This window comes from Ambystoma mexicanum, chromosome 11, assembly GCF_040938575.1.
Source record: "Ambystoma mexicanum isolate Mex_15411 chromosome 11, UKY_AmexF1_1, whole genome shotgun sequence".
Classification (NCBI taxonomy): Eukaryota; Metazoa; Chordata; class Amphibia; order Caudata; family Ambystomatidae; genus Ambystoma; species Ambystoma mexicanum.
Genome location: NC_090934.1, coordinates 824,870,193 through 824,888,743, shown reverse-complemented (window position 1 = coordinate 824,888,743; position 18,551 = coordinate 824,870,193). Strand labels below are relative to the sequence as shown.

Below are 18,551 nucleotides of genomic sequence, written 5' to 3'. Positions count from 1 at the left end.
CAGGTGCATGTACGTCTCCTACCTTTATTCTGTCATCAGACACACCAGGTGGACTGCCACAAGGACCTCGTGGCGCAATGGTAGCGCGTCTGACTCCAGATCAGAAGGTTGCGTGTTCAAATCACGTCGGGGTCATATTTGCTTTTCCCACTCTGAAATATAAAATTGCTCTTCAGTATCTCGTTATTTCAACCTGACTGCATCTTTGTGCTCTGGGCCTAGTTGTTCTGGCGTTTCGAATGTAAGCTTTGCAGCAGGGAAGTATCATATTGACAGACACCCATGAAGGACATGGTCAACCTTTAAAGCAGGCCAATCTCTATGTTTTACTGGATGCAGCAGAAGTATTTCCTCTTTACCATCTCTTCAAGTGGGCCTGACTGATGTGCTGTTTTGTGCACGCTACGTGGGCTTTGTAAAGCATACCTCTGCCATTTGCATGGCCTCCTAGCGCTGTCAATATTTTCGTGTAATCGCTGAATGCTGCACTGTCCTGGGAACTCTAGGTGTGACTAAAGGATATATGCTGGGGCCCCGAAAGGGGGTCGGCAGTCTAGTGGCAATGCCCATCACTTTGCAGTTTGGGTTTGTGAGTTCAGGTACCGGTCTGGTGTCGGAAACCTGTAAGCGCCCTCCCAATCAACTGTCGGTCCTGGATTGTGAGGATTTCCCCTTATACTGGTCTCAGTAGACACATTTCCATTTTACTTTTTCACTCTCGCATTGCCTATTTCTCTCTCTCTCATAGATACATTATAGACAAGAGAGACATTGTCAGCGAGAGGGCTTCACAGCACCTTCCCCCATTTCCCTAAGTGCATTGCAAGGGGCTCTGGGAGGCGTGCACATTTGTCTGAAACACAAAGATCCACTGGCAATAAAAAGCGTAGGTCCCTAGTTTGCATTTCTTAGAATTTGAGGTGACACTCAGAGTTGTCTCGGGCGTGACTGTACCTTTCATAGGAGATGTGCTAATCCCCAAACCCTCTTCCTTTGTCCCAGCAATCTGTCTTAGTGTCTCTAGCAAGTTGTTTTCTGAAACAAAGCTTACCTGAACATCCTGTAAAATTGGTAACTTTTCAGTAGCAGTACAGTGCAGTATATAGCATTCCTGTTGCGCACAGCATCTAGATCCAAAAATTGCTTACTCTACCCCAGAAATTAGAATTCACCCAGTCAAACAGAGGGATCTATAAAGAGCATGGCAAGTAGTTAACATAAGCTACTTCCCCCAAGTTCTCTTGGTGCACTCTGCTGCCCTCTTTTAACAGAAGAATGCAACTGCAGGTCTTGCTTCTCAGCAAGGTACCTACATATAGAATCCTTTGTGCACTCTTGCTAAATCTGCTGGAATGTGTCTTCTATTGTGCCCAAGGTGGTTGTGTATTTGGGGACTCAGGGAAGCAAGGGAGCAGTCTAATGCACTGCAGTGCTAAGAGAGGCATGCCTTTTTCAGAAACAAGTTCAGGTTTTCTGCCAATCAGAAAAAAATAGCAATGCAATCAGGCCAAAGGCAGAACACACATGCCAGTGAGTCTCTGTGGCGCAATTGGTTAGCGCGTTCGGCTGTTAACCGAAAAGACGCTGCTGTTTTTGGCACAAAGACACAGAGTGTTCCACTCAGTAAACCTGAGTCATTTCTCCCGTGTTCTCTGGGTTCAGCCTACTGTCCCCTTTTAACACAAGTGCGCAACTGTGGCTTTCTCCTCATAGCAAGTTATGCCTATACAGAGGACATTTGGTGCACTGTTGATGGGCTCTGTCCTCTACTAAATCCCCTGTGTTTGTGGATTAGGGGAGGTAGGGAAGTGCTTGATACCCTGATTTGCTGAGGGAAATAGAGCTATTTTAGAAATATTTTCAGGTTGCCTGGGAAGCATAAGCAAACAGCACACCAATCAGGCCCCTGTGTAAGAACTGCATGAGTCTCTGTGGCGCAATCGGTTAGCGTGTTCGGCTGTTAACCGAAAGGTTGATGGTTCAAGCCCACCCAGGGACGGTGCATTTTGGCTCAAAAATTCAGCGTGACCAACTATGGACTTCTGTTTACCTCTCGCAGGTCTCGTCTGCTGACGTCCAAAAAATCCAATAAACTGCAAGCAATTCTTCTCGCTTGCTTTAGTTTTTCAAAACTTGCCATTCAATTCATAAACATCAAGACTTCATGGGAAGGGTTTGGCTGCAGCGTGTACTGATGCACAGAAGGAAGCTATCCTAGCCAGTCTACTTAAAGAAGCAATGAGGCTCTGCAGGTGCATGTACGTCTCCTACCTTTATTCTGTCATCAGACATACCAGGTGGATTTCCACAAGGACCTCGTGGCGCAATGGTAGCGTCTGACTCCAGATCAGAAGGTTGCGTGTGCAAATCACGTCGGGGTCATATTTGCTTTTCCCACTCTGAAATATAAAATTGCTCTTCAGTATCTCGTTATTTCAACCTGACTGCATCTTTGTGCTCTGGGCCTAGTTGTTCTGGCGTTTCGAATGTAAACTTTGCAGCAGGGAAGTATCATATTGACAGACACCCATGAAGGACATGGTCAACCTTTAAAGCAGGCCAATCTCTATGTTTTACTGGATGCAGCAGAAGTATTTCCTCTTTACCATCTCTTCAAGTGGGCCTGACTGATGTGCTGTTTTGTGCACGCTACGTGGGCTTTGTAAAGCATACCTCTGCCATTTGCATGGCCTCCTAGCGCTGTCAATATTTTCGTGTAATCGCTGAATGCTGCACTGTCCTGGGAACTCTAGGTTTGACTAAAGGATATATGCTGGGGCCCCGAAAGGGGGTCGGCAGTCTAGTGGCAATGCCCATCACTTTGCAGTTTGGGTTTGTGAGTTCAGGTACCTGTCTGGTGTCAGAAAACTGTAAGCGCCCTCCCAATCAACTGTCGGTCCTGGATTGTGAGGATTTCCCCTTATACTGGTCTCAGTAGACACATTTCCATTTTACTTTTTCACTCTCGCATTGCCTATTTCTCTCTCTCTCATAGATACATTATAGACAAGAGAGACATTGTCAGCGAGAGGGTTGCACAGCACCTTCCCCCATTTCCCTAAGTGCATTGCATGGGGCTCTGGGAGGCGTGCACATTTGTCTGAAACACAAAGATCCACTGGCAATAAAAGGCTTAGGACCCCAGTTCGCATTTCTTAGAATTTGAGGAGGCACTCAGAGTTGTCTCGGGCGTGACTGTACCTTTCATAGGAGATGTGCTAATCCCCAAACCCTCTTCCTTTGTCCCAGTAATCTGTCCTAGGGCCTCTAGCAAGTTGTTTTCTGAAACAAAGCTTACCTGAACATCCTGTAAAATTGGTAACTTTTCAGTAGCAGTACAGTGCAGTATATAGCATTCCTGTTGCGCACAGCATCTAGATCCAAAAATTGCTTATTCTACCCCAGAAATTAGAATTCACCCAGTCAAACAGAGGGATCTATAAAGAGCATGGCAAGTAGTTAACATAAGCTACTTCCCCCAAGTTCTCTTGGTGCACTCTGCTGCCCTCTTTTAACAGAAGAATGCAACTGCAGGTCTTGCTTCTCAGCAAGGTACCTACATATAGAAACCTTGGTGCACTCTTGCTAAATCTGCTGGAATGTGTCTTCTATTGTGCCCAAGGTGGTTGTGTATTTGGGGACTCAAGGAAGCAAGGGAGCATTCTAATGCACTGCAGTGCTAAGAGAGGCATGCCTTTTTCAGAAAAAAGTTCAGGTTTTCTGCCAATCAGAAAAAAATAGCAATGCAATCAGGCCAAAGGCAGAACACACATGCCAGTGAGTCTCTGTGGTGCAATTGGTTAGCGCATTCGGCTGTTAACCGAAAAGACGCTGCTGTTTTTGGCACAAAGACACAGAGTGTTCCACTCAGTAAACCTGAGTCATTTCTCCCGTGTTCTCTGGGTTCAGCCTACTGTCCCCTTTTAACACAAGTGCGCAACTGTGGCTTTCTCCTCATAGCAAGTTATGCCTACACAGAGGACATTTGGTGCACTGTTGATGGGCTCTGTCCTCTACTAAATCCCCTGTGTTTGTGGATTAGGGGAGGTAGGGAAGTGCTTGATACCCTGATTTGCTGTGGGAAATAGAGCTATTTTAGAAATATTTTCAGGTTGCCTGGGAAGCATAAGCAAACAGCACACCAATCAGGCCCCAGTGTAAGCACTGCATGAGTCTCTGTGGCGCAATCGGTTCGGCTGTTAACCGAAAGGTTGGTGGTTCAAGCCCACCCAGGGGCGATGCATTTTGGCTCAAAAATTCAGCATGACCAACTATGAACTTCTGTTTACCTCTCGCAGGTCTCGTCTGCTGACGTCCAAAAAATCCAATAAACTGCAAGCAATTCTTCTCGCTTGCTTTAGTTTTTCAAAACTTGCCATTCAATTCATAAACATCAAGACTTCATGGGAAGGGTTTGGCTGCAGCGTGTACTGATGCACAGAAGGAAGCTATCCTAGCCAGTCTACTTAAAGAAGCAATGAGGCTCTGCAGGTGCATGTACGTCTCCTACCTTTATTCTGTCATCAGACACACCAGGTGGACTGCCACAAGGACCTTGTGGCGCAATGGTAGCGCGTCTGACTCCAGATCAGAAGGTTGCGTGTTCAAATCACGTCGGGGTCATATTTGCTTTTCCCACTCTGAAATACAAAATTGCTCTTCAGTATCTCGTTATTTCAACCTGACTGCATCTTTGTGCTCTGGGCCTAGTTGTTCTGGCGTTTCGAATGTAAGCTTTGCAGCAGGGAAGTATCATATTGACAGACACCCATGAAGGACATGGTCAACCTTTAAAGCAGGCCAATCTCTATGTTTTACTGGATGCAGCAGAAGTATTTCCTCTTTACCATCTCTTCAAGTGGGCCTGACTGATGTGCTGTTTTGTGCACGCTACGTGGGCTTTGTAAAGCATACCTCTGCCATTTGCATGGCCTCCTAGCGCTGTCAATATTTTCGTGTAATCGCTGAATGCTGCACTGTCCTGGGAACTCTAGGTGTGACTAAAGGATATATGCTGGGGCCCCGAAAGGGGGTCGGCAGTCTAGTGGCAATGGGCATCACTTTGCAGTTTGGGTTTGTGAGTTCAGGTACCGGTCTGGTGTCGGAAACCTGTAAGCGTCCTCCCAATCAACTGTCGGTCCTGGATTGTGAGGATTTCCCCTTATACTGGTCTCAGTAGACACATTTCCATTTTACTTTTTCACTCTCGCATTGCCTATTTCTCTCTCTCTCATAGATACATTATAGACAAGAGAGACATTGCCAGCGAGAGGGCTTCACAGCACCTTCCCCCATTTCCCTAAGTGCATTGCAAGGGGCTCTGGGAGGCGTGCACATTTGTCTGAAACACAAAGATCCACTGGCAATAAAAAGCGTAGGTCCCTAGTTTGCATTTCTTAGAATTTGAGGTGACACTCAGAGTTGTCTCGGGCGTGACTGTACCTTTCATAGGAGATGTGCTAATCCCCAAACCCTCTTCCTTTGTCCCAGTAATCTGTCTTAGTGCCTCTAGCAAGTTGTTTTCTGAAACAAAGCTTACCTGAACATCCTGTAAAATTGGTAACTTTTCAGTAGCAGTACAGTGCAGTATATAGCATTCCTGTTGCGCACAGCATCTAGATCCAAAAATTGCTTACTCTACCCCAGAAATTAGAATTCACCCAGTCAAACAGAGGGATCTATAAAGAGCATGGCAAGTAGTTAACATAAGCTACTTCCCCCAAGTTCTCTTGGTGCACTCTGCTGCCCTCTTTTAACAGAAGAATGCAACTGCAGGTCTTGCTTCTCAGCAAGGTACCTACATATAGAAACCTTGGTGCACTCTTGCTAAATCTGCTGGAATGTGTCTTCTATTGTGCCCAAGGTGGTTGTGTATTTGGGGACTCAGGGAAGCAAGGGAGCAGTCTAATGCACTGCAGTGCTACGAGAGGCATGCCTTTTTCAGAAAAAAAGTTCAGGTTTTCTGCCAATCAGAAAAAAATAGCAATGCAATCAGGCCAAAGGCAGAACACACATGCCAGTGAGTCTCTGTGGCGCAATTGGTTAGCGCGTTCGGCTGTTAACCGAAAAGACGCTGCTGTTTTGGGCACAAAGACACAGAGTGTTCCACTCAGTAAACCTGAGTCATTTCTCCCGTGTTCTCTGGGTTCAGCCTACTGTCCCCTTTTAACACAACTGCGCAACTGTGGCTTTCTCCTCATAGCAAGTTATGCCTACACAGAGGGCATTTGGTGCACTGTTGATGGGCTCTGTCCTCTACTAAATCCCCTGTGTTTGTGGATTACGGGAGGTAGGGAAGTACTTCATACCCTGATTTGCTGTGGGAAATAGAGCTATTTTAGAAATATTTTCAGGTTGCCTGGGGAGCATAAGCAAACAGCACACCAATCAGGCCCCAGTGTAAGCACTGCATGAGTCTCTGTGGCGCAATCGGTTAGCGCGTTCGGCTGTTAACCGAAAGGTTGGTGGTTCAAGCCCACCCAGGGACGATGCATTTTGGCTCAAAAATTCAGCATGACCAACTATGAACTTCTGTTTACCTCTCGCAGGTCTCGTCTGCTGACGTCCAAAAAATCCAATAAACTGTAAGCAATTCTTCTCGCTTGCTTTAGTTTTTCAAAACTTGCCATTCAATTCATAAACATCAAGACTTCATGGGAAGGGTTTGGCTGCAGCGTGTACTGATGCACAGAAGGAAGCTATCCTAGCCAGTCTACTTAAAGAAGCAATGAGGCTCTGCAGGTGCATGTACGTCTCCTACCTTTATTCTGTCATCAGACACACCAGGTGGACTGCCACAAGGACCTCGTGGCGCAATGGTAGCGCGTCTGACTCCAGATCAGAAGGTTGCGTGTTCAAATCACGTCGGGGTCATATTTGCTTTTCCCACTCTGAAATACAAAATTGCTCTTCAGTATCTCGTTATTTCAACCTGACTGCATCTTTGTGCTCTGGGCCTAGTTGTTCTGGCGTTTCGAATGTAAGCTTTGCAGCAGGGAAGTATCATATTGACAGACACCCATGAAGGACATGGTCAACCTTTAAAGCAGGCCAATCTCTATGTTTTACTCGATGCAGCAGAATTATTTCCTCTTTACCATCTCTTCAAGTGGGCCTGACTGATGTGCTGTTTTGTGCACGCTACGTGGGCTTTGTAAAGCATACCTCTGCCATTTGCATGGCCTCCTAGCGCTGTCAATATTTTCGTGTAATCGCTGAATGCTGCACTGTCCTGGGAACTCTAGGTGTGACTAAAGGATATATGTTGGGGCCCCGAAAGGGGGTCGGCAGTCTAGTGGCAATGCCCATCACTTTGCAGTTTGGGTTTGTGAGTTCAGGTACCGGTCTGGTGTCGGAAACCTGTAAGCGCCCTCCCAACCAACTGTCGGTCCTGGATTGTGAGGATTTCCCCTTATACTGGTCTCAGTAGACACATTTCCATTTTACTTTTTCACTCTCGCATTGCCTATTTCTCTCTCTCTCATAGATACATTATAGACAAGAGAGACATTGTCAGCGAGAGGGCTTCACAGCACCTTCCCCCATTTCCCTAAGTGCATTGCAAGGGGCTCTGGGAGGCGTGCACATTTGTCTGAAACACAAAGATCCACTGGCAATAAAAAGCGTAGGTCCCTAGTTTGCATTTCTTAGAATTTGAGGTGACACTCAGAGTTGTCTCGGGCGTGACTGTACCTTTCATAGGAGATGTGCTAATCCCCAAACCCTCTTCCTTTGTCCCAGTAATCTGTCTTAGTGCCTCTAGCAAGTTGTTTTCTGAAACAAAGCTTACCTGAACATCCTGTAAAATTGGTAACTTTTCAGTAGCAGTACAGTGCAGTATATAGCATTCCTGTTGCGCACAGCAACTAGATCCAAAAATTGCTTACTCTACCCCAGAAATTAGAATTCACCCAGTCAAACAGAGGGATCTATAAAGAGCATGGCAAGTAGTTAACATAAGCTACTTCCCCCAAGTTCTCTTGGTGCACTCTGCTGCCCTCTTTTAACAGAAGAATGCAACTGCAGGTCTTGCTTCTCAGCAAGGTACCTACATATAGAATCCTTGGTGCACTCTTGCTAAATCTGCTGGAATGTGTCTTCTATTGTGCCCAGGGTGGTTGTGTATTTGGGGGCTCAGGGAAGCAAGGGAGCAGTCTAATGCACTGCAGTGCTAAGAGAGGCATGCCTTTTTCAGAAAAAAGTTCAGGTTTTCTGCCAATCAGAAAAAAATAGCAATGCAATCAGGCCAAAGGCAGAACACACATGCCAGTGAGTCTCTGTGGTGCAATTGGTTAGCGCGTTCGGCTGTTAACCGAAAAGACGCTGCTGTTTTTGGCACAAAGACACAGAGTGTTCCACTCAGTAAACCTGAGTCATTTCTCCCGTGTTCTCTGGGTTCAGCCTACTGTCCCCTTTTAACACAAGTGCGCAACTGTGGCTTTATCCTCATAGCAAGTTATGCCTACACAGAGGACATTTGGTGCACTGTTGATGGGCTCTGTCCTCTACTAAATCCCCTGTGTTTGTGGATTAGGGGAGGTAGGGAAGTGCTTGATACCCTGATTTGCTGTGGGAAAAAGAGCTATTTTAGAAATATTTTCAGGTTGCCTGGGAAGCATAAGCAAACAGCACACCAATCAGGCCCCTGTGTAAGAACTGCATGAGTCTCTGTGGCGCAATCGGTTAGCGCGTTCGGCTGTTAACCGAAAGGTTGGTGGTTCAAGCCCACCCAGGGACGGTGCATTTTGGCTCAAAAATTCAGCGTGACCAACTATGGACTTCTGTTTACCTCTCGCAGGTCTCGTCTGCTGACGTCCAAAAAATCCAATAAACTGCAAGCAATTCTTCTCGCTTGCTTTAGTTTTTCAAAACTTGCCATTCAATTCATAAACATCAAGACTTCATGGGAAGGGTTTGGCTGCAGCGTGTACGGATGCAGAGAAGGAAGCTATCCTAGCCAGTCTACCTAAAGAAGCAATGAGGCTCTGCAGGTGCATGTACGTCTCCTACCTTTATTCTGTCATCAGACACACCAGGTGGATTGCCACAAGGCCCTCGTGGCGCAATGGTAGCGCGTCTGACTCCAGATCGGAAGGTTGCGTGTTCAAATCACGTCGGGGTCATGTTTGCTTTTCCCACTCTGAAATACAAAATTGCTCTTCAGTATCTCGGTATTTCAACCTGACTGCATCTTTGTGCTCTGGGCCTAGTTGTTCTGGCGTTTCGAATGTAAGCTTTGCAGCAGGGAAGTATCATATTGACAGACACCCATGAAGGACATGGTCAACCTTTAAAGCAGGCCAATCTCTATGTTTTACTGGATGCAGCAGAAGTATTTCCTCTTTACCATCTCTTCAAGTGGTCCTGACTGATGTGCTGTTTTGTGCACGCTACGTGGGCTTTGTAAAGCATACCTCTGCCATTTGCATGGCCTCCTAGCGCTGTCAATATTTTCGTGTAATCGCTGAATGCTGCACTGTCCTGGGAACTCTAGGTGTGACTAAAGGATATATGCTGGGGCCCCGAAAGGGGGTTGGCAGTCTAGTGGCAATGCCCATCACTTTGTAGTTTGGGTTTGTGAGTTCAGGTACCAGTCTGGTGTCGGAAACCTGTAAGCGCCCTCCCAATCAACTGTCGGTCCTGGATTGTGAGGATTTCCCCTTATACTGGTCTCAGTAGACACATTTCCATTTTACTTTTTCACTCTCGCATTGCCTATTTCTCTCTCTCTCATAGGTACATTATAGACAAGAGAGCCATTGTCAGCGAGAGGGCTTCACAGCACCTTCCCCCATTTCCCTAAGTGCATTGCAAGGGGCTCTGGGAGGCGTGCACATTTGTCTGAAACACAAAGATCCACTGGCAATAAAAAGCGTAGGACCCTAGTTCGCATTTCTTAGAATTTGAGGTGGCACTCAGAGTTGTCTCGGGCGTGACTGTACCTTACATAGGAGATGTGCTAATCCCCAAACCCTCTTCCTTTGTCCCAGTAATCTGTCCTAGGGCCTCTAGCAAGTTGTTTTCTGAAACAAATCTTACCTGAACATCCTGTAAAATTGGTAACTTTTCAGTAGCAGTACAGTGCAGTATATAGCATTCCTGTTGCGCACAGCATCTAGATCCAAAAATTGCTTACTCTACCCCAGAAATTAGAATTCACCCAGTCAAACAGAGGGATCTATAAAGAGCATGGCAAGTAGTTAACATAAGCTACTTCCCCCAAGTTCTCTTGGTGCACTCTGCTGCCTTCTTTTAACAGAAGAATGCAACTGCAGGTCTTGCTTCTCAGCAAGGTACCTACATATAGAATCCTTGGTGCACTCTTGCTAAATCTGCTGGAATGTGTCTTCTATTGTGCCCAAGGTGGTTGTGTATTTGGGGACTCAGGGAAGCAAGGGAGCAGTCTAATGCACTGCAGTGCTAAGAGAGCCATGCCTTTTTCAGAAAAAAGTTCAGGTTTTCTGCCAATCAGAAAAAAATAGCAATGCAATCAGGCCAAAGGCAGAACACACATGCCAGTGAGTCTCTGTGGCACAATTGGTTAGCGCGTTCGGCTGTTAACCGAAAAGACGCTGCTGTTTTTGGCACAAAGACACAGAGTGTTCCACTCAGTAAACCTGAGTCATTTCTCCCGTGTTCTCTGGGTTCAGCCTACTGTCCCCTTTTAACACAAGTGCGCAACTGTGGCTTTCTCCTCATAGCAAGTTATGCCTACACAGAGGACATTTGGTGCACTGTTGATGGGCTCTGTCCTCTACTAAATCCCCTGTGTTTGTGGATTAGGGGAGGTAGGGAAGTGCTTGATACCCTGATTTGCTGTGGGAAATAGAGCTATTTTAGAAATATTTTCAGGTTGCCTGGGAAGCATAAGCAAACAGCACACCAATCAGGCCCCTGTGTAAGAACTGCATGAGTCTCTGTGGCGCAATTGGTTAGCGCGTTCGGCTGTTAATAAAAAGGTTGGTGGTTCAAGCCCACCCAGGGACGGTGCATTTTGGCTCAAAAATTCAGCGTGACCAACTATGGACTTCTGTTTACCTCTCGCAGGTCTCGTCTGCTGACGTCCAAAAAATCCAATAAACTGCAAGCAATTCTTCTCGCTTGCTTTAGTTTTTCAAAACTTGCCATTCAATTCATAAACATCAAGACTTCATGGGAAGGGTTTGGCTGCAGCGTGTACTGATGCACAGAAGGAAGCTATCCTAGCCAGTCTACTTAAAGAAGCAATGAGGCTCTGCAGGTGCATGTACGTCTCCTACCTTTATTCTGTCATCAGACACACCAGGTGGATTGCCACAAGGACTTCGTGGCGCAATGGTAGCGTGTCTGACTCAAGATCAGAAGGTTTCGTGTTCAAATCACGTCGGGGGCATATTTGCTTTTCCCACTCTGAAATATAAAATTGCTCTTCAGTATCTCGTTATTTCAACCTGACTGCATCTTTGCGCTCTGGGCCCAGTTGTTCTGGCGTATCGAATGTAAACTTTGCAGCAGGGAAGTATCATATTGACAGACCCCCATGAAGGACATGGTCAACCTTTAAAGCAGGCCAATCTCTATGTTTTACTGGATGCAGCAGAAGTATTTCCTCTTTACCATCTCTTCAAGTGGGCCTGACTGATGTGCTGTTTTGTGCACGCTACGTGGGCTTTGTAAAGCATACCTCTGCCATTTGCATGGCCTCCTAGCGCTGTCAATATTTTCGTGTAATCGCTGAATGCTGCACTGTCCTGGGGACTCTAGGTGTGACTAAAGGATATATTTTGGGGCCCCGAAAGGGGGTCGGCAGTCTAGTGGCAATGGGTATCACTTTGAAGTTTGGGTTTGTGAGTTCAGGTACCGGTCTGGTGTCGGAAACCTGTAAGCGCCCTCCCAATCAACTGTCGGTCCTGGATTGTGAGGATTTCCCCTTATACTGGTCTCAGTAGACACATTTCCATTTTACTTTTTCACTCTCGCATTGCCTATTTCTCTCTCTCTCATAGTTACATTATAGACAAGAGAGACATTGTCAGCGAGAGGGCTTCACAGCACCTTCCCCCCTTTCCCTAAGTGCATTGCAAGGGGCTCTGGGAGGCGTGCACATTTGTCTGAAACACAAAGATCCACTGGCAATAAAAGGCGTAGGACCCTAGTTTGCATTTCTTAGAATTTGAGGTGACACTCAGAGTTGTCTCGGGCGTGACTGTACCTTTCATAGGAGATGTGCTAATCCCCAAACCCTCTTCCTTTGTCCCAGTAATCTGTCTTAGTGCCTCTAGCAAGTTGTTTTCTGAAACAAAGCTTACCTGAACATCCTGTAAAATTGGTAACTTTTCAGTAGCAGTACAGTGCAGTATATAGCATTCCTGTTGCGCACAGCATCTAGATCCAAAAATTGCTTACTCTACCCCAGAAATTAGAATTCACCCAGTCAAACAGAGGGATCTATAAAGAGCATGGCAAGTAGTTAACATAAGCTACTTCCCCCAAGTTCTCTTGGTGCACTCTGCTGCCCTCTTTTAACAGAAGAATGCAACTGCAGGTCTTGCTTCTCAGCAAGGTACCTACATATAGAATCCTTGGTGCACTCTTGCTAAATCTGCTGGAATGTGTCTTCTATTGTGCCCAAGGTGGTTGTGTATTTGGGGACTCAGGGAAGCAAGGGAGCAGTCTAATGCACTGCAGTGCTAAGAGAGGCATGCCTTTTTCAGAAAAAAGTTCAGGTTTTCTGCCAATCAGAAAAAAATAGCAATGCAATCAGGCCAAAGGCAGAACACACATGCCAGTGAGTCTCTGTGGCGCAATTGGTTAGCGCGTTCGGCTGTTAACCGAAAAGACGCTGCTGTTTTTGGCACAAAGACACAGAGTGTTCCACTCAGTAAACCTGAGTCATTTCTCCCGTGTTCTCTGGGTTCAGCCTACTGTCCCCTTTTAACACAAGTGCGCAACTGTGGCTTTCTCCTCATAGCAAGTTATGCCTACACAGAGGGCATTTGGTGCACTGTTGATGGGCTCTGTCCTCTACTAAATCCCCTGTGTTTGTGGATTAGGGGAGGTAGGGAAGTGCTTGATACCCTGATTTGCTGTGGGAAATAGAGCTATTTTAGAAATATTTTCAGGTTGCCTGGGAAGCATAAGCAAACAGCACACCAATCAGGCCCCAGTGTAAGAACTGCATGAGTCTCTGTGGCGCAATCGGTTAGCGCGTTCGGCTGTTAACCGAAAGGTTGGTGGTTCAAGCCCACCCAGGGACGATGCATTTTGGCTCAAAAATTCAGCATGACCAACTATGAACTTCTGTTTACCTCTCGCAGGTCTCGTCTGCTGACGTCCAAAAAATCCAATAAACTGCAAGCAATTCTTCTCGCTTGCTTTAGTTTTTCAAAACTTGCCATTCAATTCATAAACATCAAGACTTCATGGGAAGGGTTTGGCTGCAGCGTGTACTGAAGCAGAGAAGGAAGCTATCCTAGCCAGTCTACTTAAAGAAGCAATGAGGCTCTGCAGGTGCATGTACGTCTCCTACCTTTATTCTGTCATCAGACACACCAGGTGGATTGCCACAAGGACCTCGTGGCGCAATGGTAGCGTGTCTGACTCAAGATCAGAAGGTTTCGTGTTCAAATCACGTCGGGGGCATATTTGCTTTTCCCACTCTGAAATATAAAATTGCTCTTCAGTATCTCGTTATTTCAACCTGACTGCATCTTTGCGCTCTGGGCCCAGTTGTTCTGGCGTATCGAATGTAAACTTTGCAGCAGGGAAGTATCATATTGACAGACCCCCATGAAGGACATGGTCAACCTTTAAAGCAGGCCAATCTCTATGTTTTACTGGATGCAGCAGAAGTATTTCCTCTTTACCATCTCTTCAAGTGGGCCTGACTGATGTGCTGTTTTGTGCACGCTACGTGGGCTTTGTAAAGCATACCTCTGCCATTTGCATGGCCTCCTAGCGCTGTCAATATTTTCGTGTAATCGCTGAATGCTGCACTGTCCTGGGGACTCTAGGTGTGACTAAAGGATATATTTTGGGGCCCCGAAAGGGGGTCGGCAGTCTAGTGGCAATGGGTATCACTTTGCAGTTTGGGTTTGTGAGTTCAGGTACCGGTCTGGTGTCGGAAACCTGTAAGCGCCCTCCCAATCAACTGTCGGTCCTGGATTGTGAGGATTTCCCCTTATACTGGTCTCAGTAGACACATTTCCATTTTACTTTTTCACTCTCGCATTGCCTATTTCTCTCTCTCTCATAGTTACATTATAGACAAGAGAGACATTGTCAGCGAGAGGGCTTCACAGCACCTTCCCCCCTTTCCCTAAGTGCATTGCAAGGGGCTCTGGGAGGCGTGCACATTTGTCTGAAACACAAAGATCCACTGGCAATAAAAGGCGTAGGACCCTAGTTTGCATTTCTTAGAATTTGAGGTGACACTCAGAGTTGTCTCGGGCGTGACTGTACCTTTCATAGGAGATGTGCTAATCCCCAAACCCTCTTCCTTTGTCCCAGTAATCTGTCTTAGTGCCTCTAGCAAGTTGTTTTCTGAAACAAAGCTTACCTGAACATCCTGTAAAATTGGTAACTTTTCAGTAGCAGTACAGTGCAGTATATAGCATTCCTGTTGCGCACAGCATCTAGATCCAAAAATTGCTTACTCTACCCCAGAAATTAGAATTCACCCAGTCAAACAGAGGGATCTATAAAGAGCATGGCAAGTAGTTAACATAAGCTACTTCCCCCAAGTTCTCTTGGTGCACTCTGCTGCCCTCTTTTAACAGAAGAATGCAACTGCAGGTCTTGCTTCTCAGCAAGGTACCTACATATAGAATCCTTGGTGCACTCTTGCTAAATCTGCTGGAATGTGTCTTCTATTGTGCCCAAGGTGGTTGTGTATTTGGGGACTCAGGGAAGCAAGGGAGCAGTCTAATGCACTGCAGTGCTAAGAGAGGCATGCCTTTTTCAGAAAAAAGTTCAGGTTTTCTGCCAATCAGAAAAAAATAGCAATGCAATCAGGCCAAAGGCAGAACACACATGCCAGTGAGTCTCTGTGGCGCAATTGGTTAGCGCGTTCGGCTGTTAACCGAAAAGACGCTGCTGTTTTTGGCACAAAGACACAGAGTGTTCCACTCAGTAAACCTGAGTCATTTCTCCCGTGTTCTCTGGGTTCAGCCTACTGTCCCCTTTTAACACAAGTGCGCAACTGTGGCTTTCTCCTCATAGCAAGTTATGCCTACACAGAGGGCATTTGGTGCACTGTTGATGGGCTCTGTCCTCTACTAAATCCCCTGTGTTTGTGGATTAGGGGAGGTAGGGAAGTGCTTGATACCCTGATTTGCTGTGGGAAATAGAGCTATTTTAGAAATATTTTCAGGTTGCCTGGGAAGCATAAGCAAACAGCACACCAATCAGGCCCCAGTGTAAGAACTGCATGAGTCTCTGTGGCGCAATCGGTTAGCGCGTTCGGCTGTTAACCGAAAGGTTGGTGGTTCAAGCCCACCCAGGGACGATGCATTTTGGCTCAAAAATTCAGCATGACCAACTATGAACTTCTGTTTACCTCTCGCAGGTCTCGTCTGCTGACGTCCAAAAAATCCAATAAACTGCAAGCAATTCTTCTCGCTTGCTTTAGTTTTTCAAAACTTGCCATTCAATTCATAAACATCAAGACATCATGGGAAGGGTTTGGCTGCAGCGTGTACTGAAGCAGAGAAGGAAGCTATCCTAGCCAGTCTACTTAAAGAAGCAATGAGGCTCTGCAGGTGCATGTACGTCTCCTACCTTTATTCTGTCATCAGACACACCAGGTGGATTGCCACAAGGACCTCGTGGCGCAATGGTAGCGTGTCTGACTCAAGATCAGAAGGTTTCGTGTTCAAATCACGTCGGGGGCATATTTGCTTTTCCCACTCTGAAATACAAAATTGCTCTTCAGTATCTCGGTATTTCAACCTGACTGCATCTTTGTGCTCTGGGCCTAGTTGTTCTGGCGTTTCGAATGTAAGCTTTGCAGCAGGGAAGTATCATATTGACAGACACCCATGAAGGACATGGTCAACCTTTAAAGCAGGCCAATCTCTATGTTTTACTGGATGCAGCAGAAGTATTTCTTCTTTACCATCTCTTCAAGTGGTCCTGACTGATGTGCTGTTTTGTGCACGCTACGTGGGCTTTGTAAAGCATACCTCTGCCATTTGCATGGCCTCCTAGCGCTGTCAATATTTTCGTGTAATCGCTGAATGCTGCACTGTCCTGGGAACTCTAGGTGTGACTAAAGGATATATGCTGGGGCCCCGAAAGGGGGTTGGCAGTCTAGTGGCAATGCCCATCACTTTGTAGTTTGGGTTTGTGAGTTCAGGTACCAGTCTGGTGTCGGAAACCTGTAAGCGCCCTCCCAATCAACTGTCGGTCCTGGATTGTGAGGATTTCCCCTTATACTGGTCTCAGTAGACACATTTCCATTTTACTTTTTCACTCTCGCATTGCCTATTTCTCTCTCTCTCATAGGTACATTATAGACAAGAGAGCCATTGTCAGCGAGAGGGCTTCACAGCACCTTCCCCCATTTCCCTAAGTGCATTGCAAGGGGCTCTGGGAGGCGTGCACATTTGTCTGAAACACAAAGATCCACTGGCAATAAAAAGCGTAGGACCCTAGTTCGCATTTCTTAGAATTTGAGGTGGCACTCAGAGTTGTCTCGGGCGTGACTGTACCTTACATAGGAGATGTGCTAATCCCCAAACCCTCTTCCTTTGTCCCAGTAATCTGTCCTAGGGCCTCTAGCAAGTTGTTTTCTGAAACAAATCTTACCTGAACATCCTGTAAAATTGGTAACTTTTCAGTAGCAGTACAGTGCAGTATATAGCATTCCTGTTGCGCACAGCATCTAGATCCAAAAATTGCTTATTCTACCCCAGAAATTAGAATTCACCCAGTCAAACAGAGGGATCTATAAAGAGCATGGCAAGTAGTTAACATAAGCTACTTCCCCCAAGTTCTCTTGGTGCACTCTGCTGCCCTCTTTTAACAGAAGAATGCAACTGCAGGTCTTGCTTCTCAGCAAGGTACCTACATATAGAAACCTTGGTGCACTCTTGCTAAATCTGCTGGAATGTGTCTTCTATTGTGCCCAAGGTGGTTGTGCATTTGGGGACTCAGGGAAGCAAGGGAGCAGTCTAATGCACTGCAGTGCTAAGAAAGGCATTCCTTTTTCAGAAAAAAGTTCAGGTTTTCTGCCAATCAGAAAAAAATAACAATGCAATCAGGATAAAGGCAGAAAACACATGTCAGTGAGTCTCTGTGGCGCAATTGGTTAGCGCGTTCGGCTGTTAACCGAAAAGACGCTGCTGTTTTTGGCACAAAGACACAGAGTGTTCCACTTAGTAATCCTGAGTCATTTCTCCCGTGTTCTCTGGGTTCAGCCTACTGTCCCCTTTTAACACAAGTGCGCAACTGTGGCTTTCTCCTCATAGCAAGTTATGCCTACACAGAGGAAATTTGGTGCACTGTTGATGGGCTCTGTCCTCTACTAAATCCCCTGTGTTTGTGGATTAGGGGAGGTAGGGAAGTGCTTGATACCCTGATTTGCTGTGGGAAATAGAGCTATTTTAGAAATATTTTCAGGTTGCCTGGGAAGCATAAGCAAACAGCACACCAACCAGGCCCCAGTGAAAGCACTGCATGAGTCTCTGTGGCGCAGTCGGTTAGCGCGTTCGGCTGTTAATCGAAAGGTTGGTGGTTCAAGCCCACCCAGGGACGATGCATTTTGGCTCAAAAATTCAGCATGACCAACTATGAACTTCTGTTTACCTCTCGCAGGTCTCGTCTACTGACGTCCAAAAAATCCAATAAACTGCAAGCAATTCTTCTCGCTTGCTTTAGTTTTTCAAAACTTGCCATTCAATTCATAAACATCAAGACTTCATGGGAAGGGTTTGGCTGCAGCGTGTACTGATGCACAGAAGGAAGCTATCCTAGCCAGTCTACTTAAAGAAGCAATGAGGCTTTGCAGGTGCATGTACGTCTCCTACCTTTATTCTGTCATCAGACACACCAGGTGGACTGCCGAAAGGACCTCGTGGCGCAATGGTAGCGCGTCTGACTCCAGATCAGACGGTTGCGTGTTCAAATCACGTCGGGGTCATATTTGCTTTTCCCACTCTGAAATATAAAATTGCTCTTCAGTATCTCGTTATTTCAACCTGACTGCATCTTTGTGCTCTGGGCCTAGTTGTTCTGGCGTTTCGAATGTAAGCTTTGCAGCAGGGAAGTATCATATTGACAGACACCCATGAAGGACATGGTCAACCTTTAAAGCAGGCCAATCTCTATGTTTTACTGGATGCAGCAGAAGTATTTCCTCTTTACCATCTCTTCAAGTGGGCCTGACTGATGTGCTGTTTTGTGCACGCTACGTGGGCTTTGTAAAGCATACCTCTGCCATTTGCATGGCCTCCTAGCGCTGTCAATATTTTCGTGTAATCGCTGAATGCAGCACTGTCCTGGGAACTCTAGGTGTGACTAAAGGATATATGCTGGGGCCCCGAAAGGGGGTCGGCAGTCTAGTGGCAATGCCC

General features: G+C 46.3%; 11 non-coding genes across 11 annotated transcripts; all 11 read left to right on the top strand.

The window, feature by feature from the left end:
• The first annotated feature begins 63 nt into the window (after positions 1-63).
• TRNAW-CCA (transfer RNA tryptophan (anticodon CCA)) lies at positions 64-135 on the top strand. Its single transcript has one exon. It is a non-coding gene; the product is annotated as a tRNA-Trp (tRNA).
• A 1,790-nt stretch (positions 136-1,925) lies between these two features.
• Positions 1,926-1,999, top strand: TRNAN-GUU (transfer RNA asparagine (anticodon GUU)). The gene has a single exon. It is a non-coding gene; the product is annotated as a tRNA-Asn (tRNA).
• Positions 2,000-4,551: 2,552 nt separating this feature from the next.
• On the top strand, positions 4,552-4,623 carry TRNAW-CCA (transfer RNA tryptophan (anticodon CCA)). The gene has a single exon. It is a non-coding gene; the product is annotated as a tRNA-Trp (tRNA).
• A 1,791-nt stretch (positions 4,624-6,414) lies between these two features.
• TRNAN-GUU (transfer RNA asparagine (anticodon GUU)) lies at positions 6,415-6,488 on the top strand. Its single transcript has one exon. It is a non-coding gene; the product is annotated as a tRNA-Asn (tRNA).
• Positions 6,489-6,801: 313 nt separating this feature from the next.
• On the top strand, positions 6,802-6,873 carry TRNAW-CCA (transfer RNA tryptophan (anticodon CCA)). The gene has a single exon. It is a non-coding gene; the product is annotated as a tRNA-Trp (tRNA).
• Positions 6,874-8,663: 1,790 nt separating this feature from the next.
• On the top strand, positions 8,664-8,737 carry TRNAN-GUU (transfer RNA asparagine (anticodon GUU)). The gene has a single exon. It is a non-coding gene; the product is annotated as a tRNA-Asn (tRNA).
• A 312-nt stretch (positions 8,738-9,049) lies between these two features.
• On the top strand, positions 9,050-9,122 carry TRNAW-CCA (transfer RNA tryptophan (anticodon CCA)). The gene has a single exon. It is a non-coding gene; the product is annotated as a tRNA-Trp (tRNA).
• Positions 9,123-13,161: 4,039 nt separating this feature from the next.
• On the top strand, positions 13,162-13,235 carry TRNAN-GUU (transfer RNA asparagine (anticodon GUU)). Its single transcript has one exon. It is a non-coding gene; the product is annotated as a tRNA-Asn (tRNA).
• A 2,175-nt stretch (positions 13,236-15,410) lies between these two features.
• Positions 15,411-15,484, top strand: TRNAN-GUU (transfer RNA asparagine (anticodon GUU)). The gene has a single exon. It is a non-coding gene; the product is annotated as a tRNA-Asn (tRNA).
• Positions 15,485-17,659: 2,175 nt separating this feature from the next.
• TRNAN-GUU (transfer RNA asparagine (anticodon GUU)) lies at positions 17,660-17,733 on the top strand. The gene has a single exon. It is a non-coding gene; the product is annotated as a tRNA-Asn (tRNA).
• Positions 17,734-18,046: 313 nt separating this feature from the next.
• Positions 18,047-18,118, top strand: TRNAW-CCA (transfer RNA tryptophan (anticodon CCA)). The gene has a single exon. It is a non-coding gene; the product is annotated as a tRNA-Trp (tRNA).
• Positions 18,119-18,551: the final 433 nt, after the last annotated feature.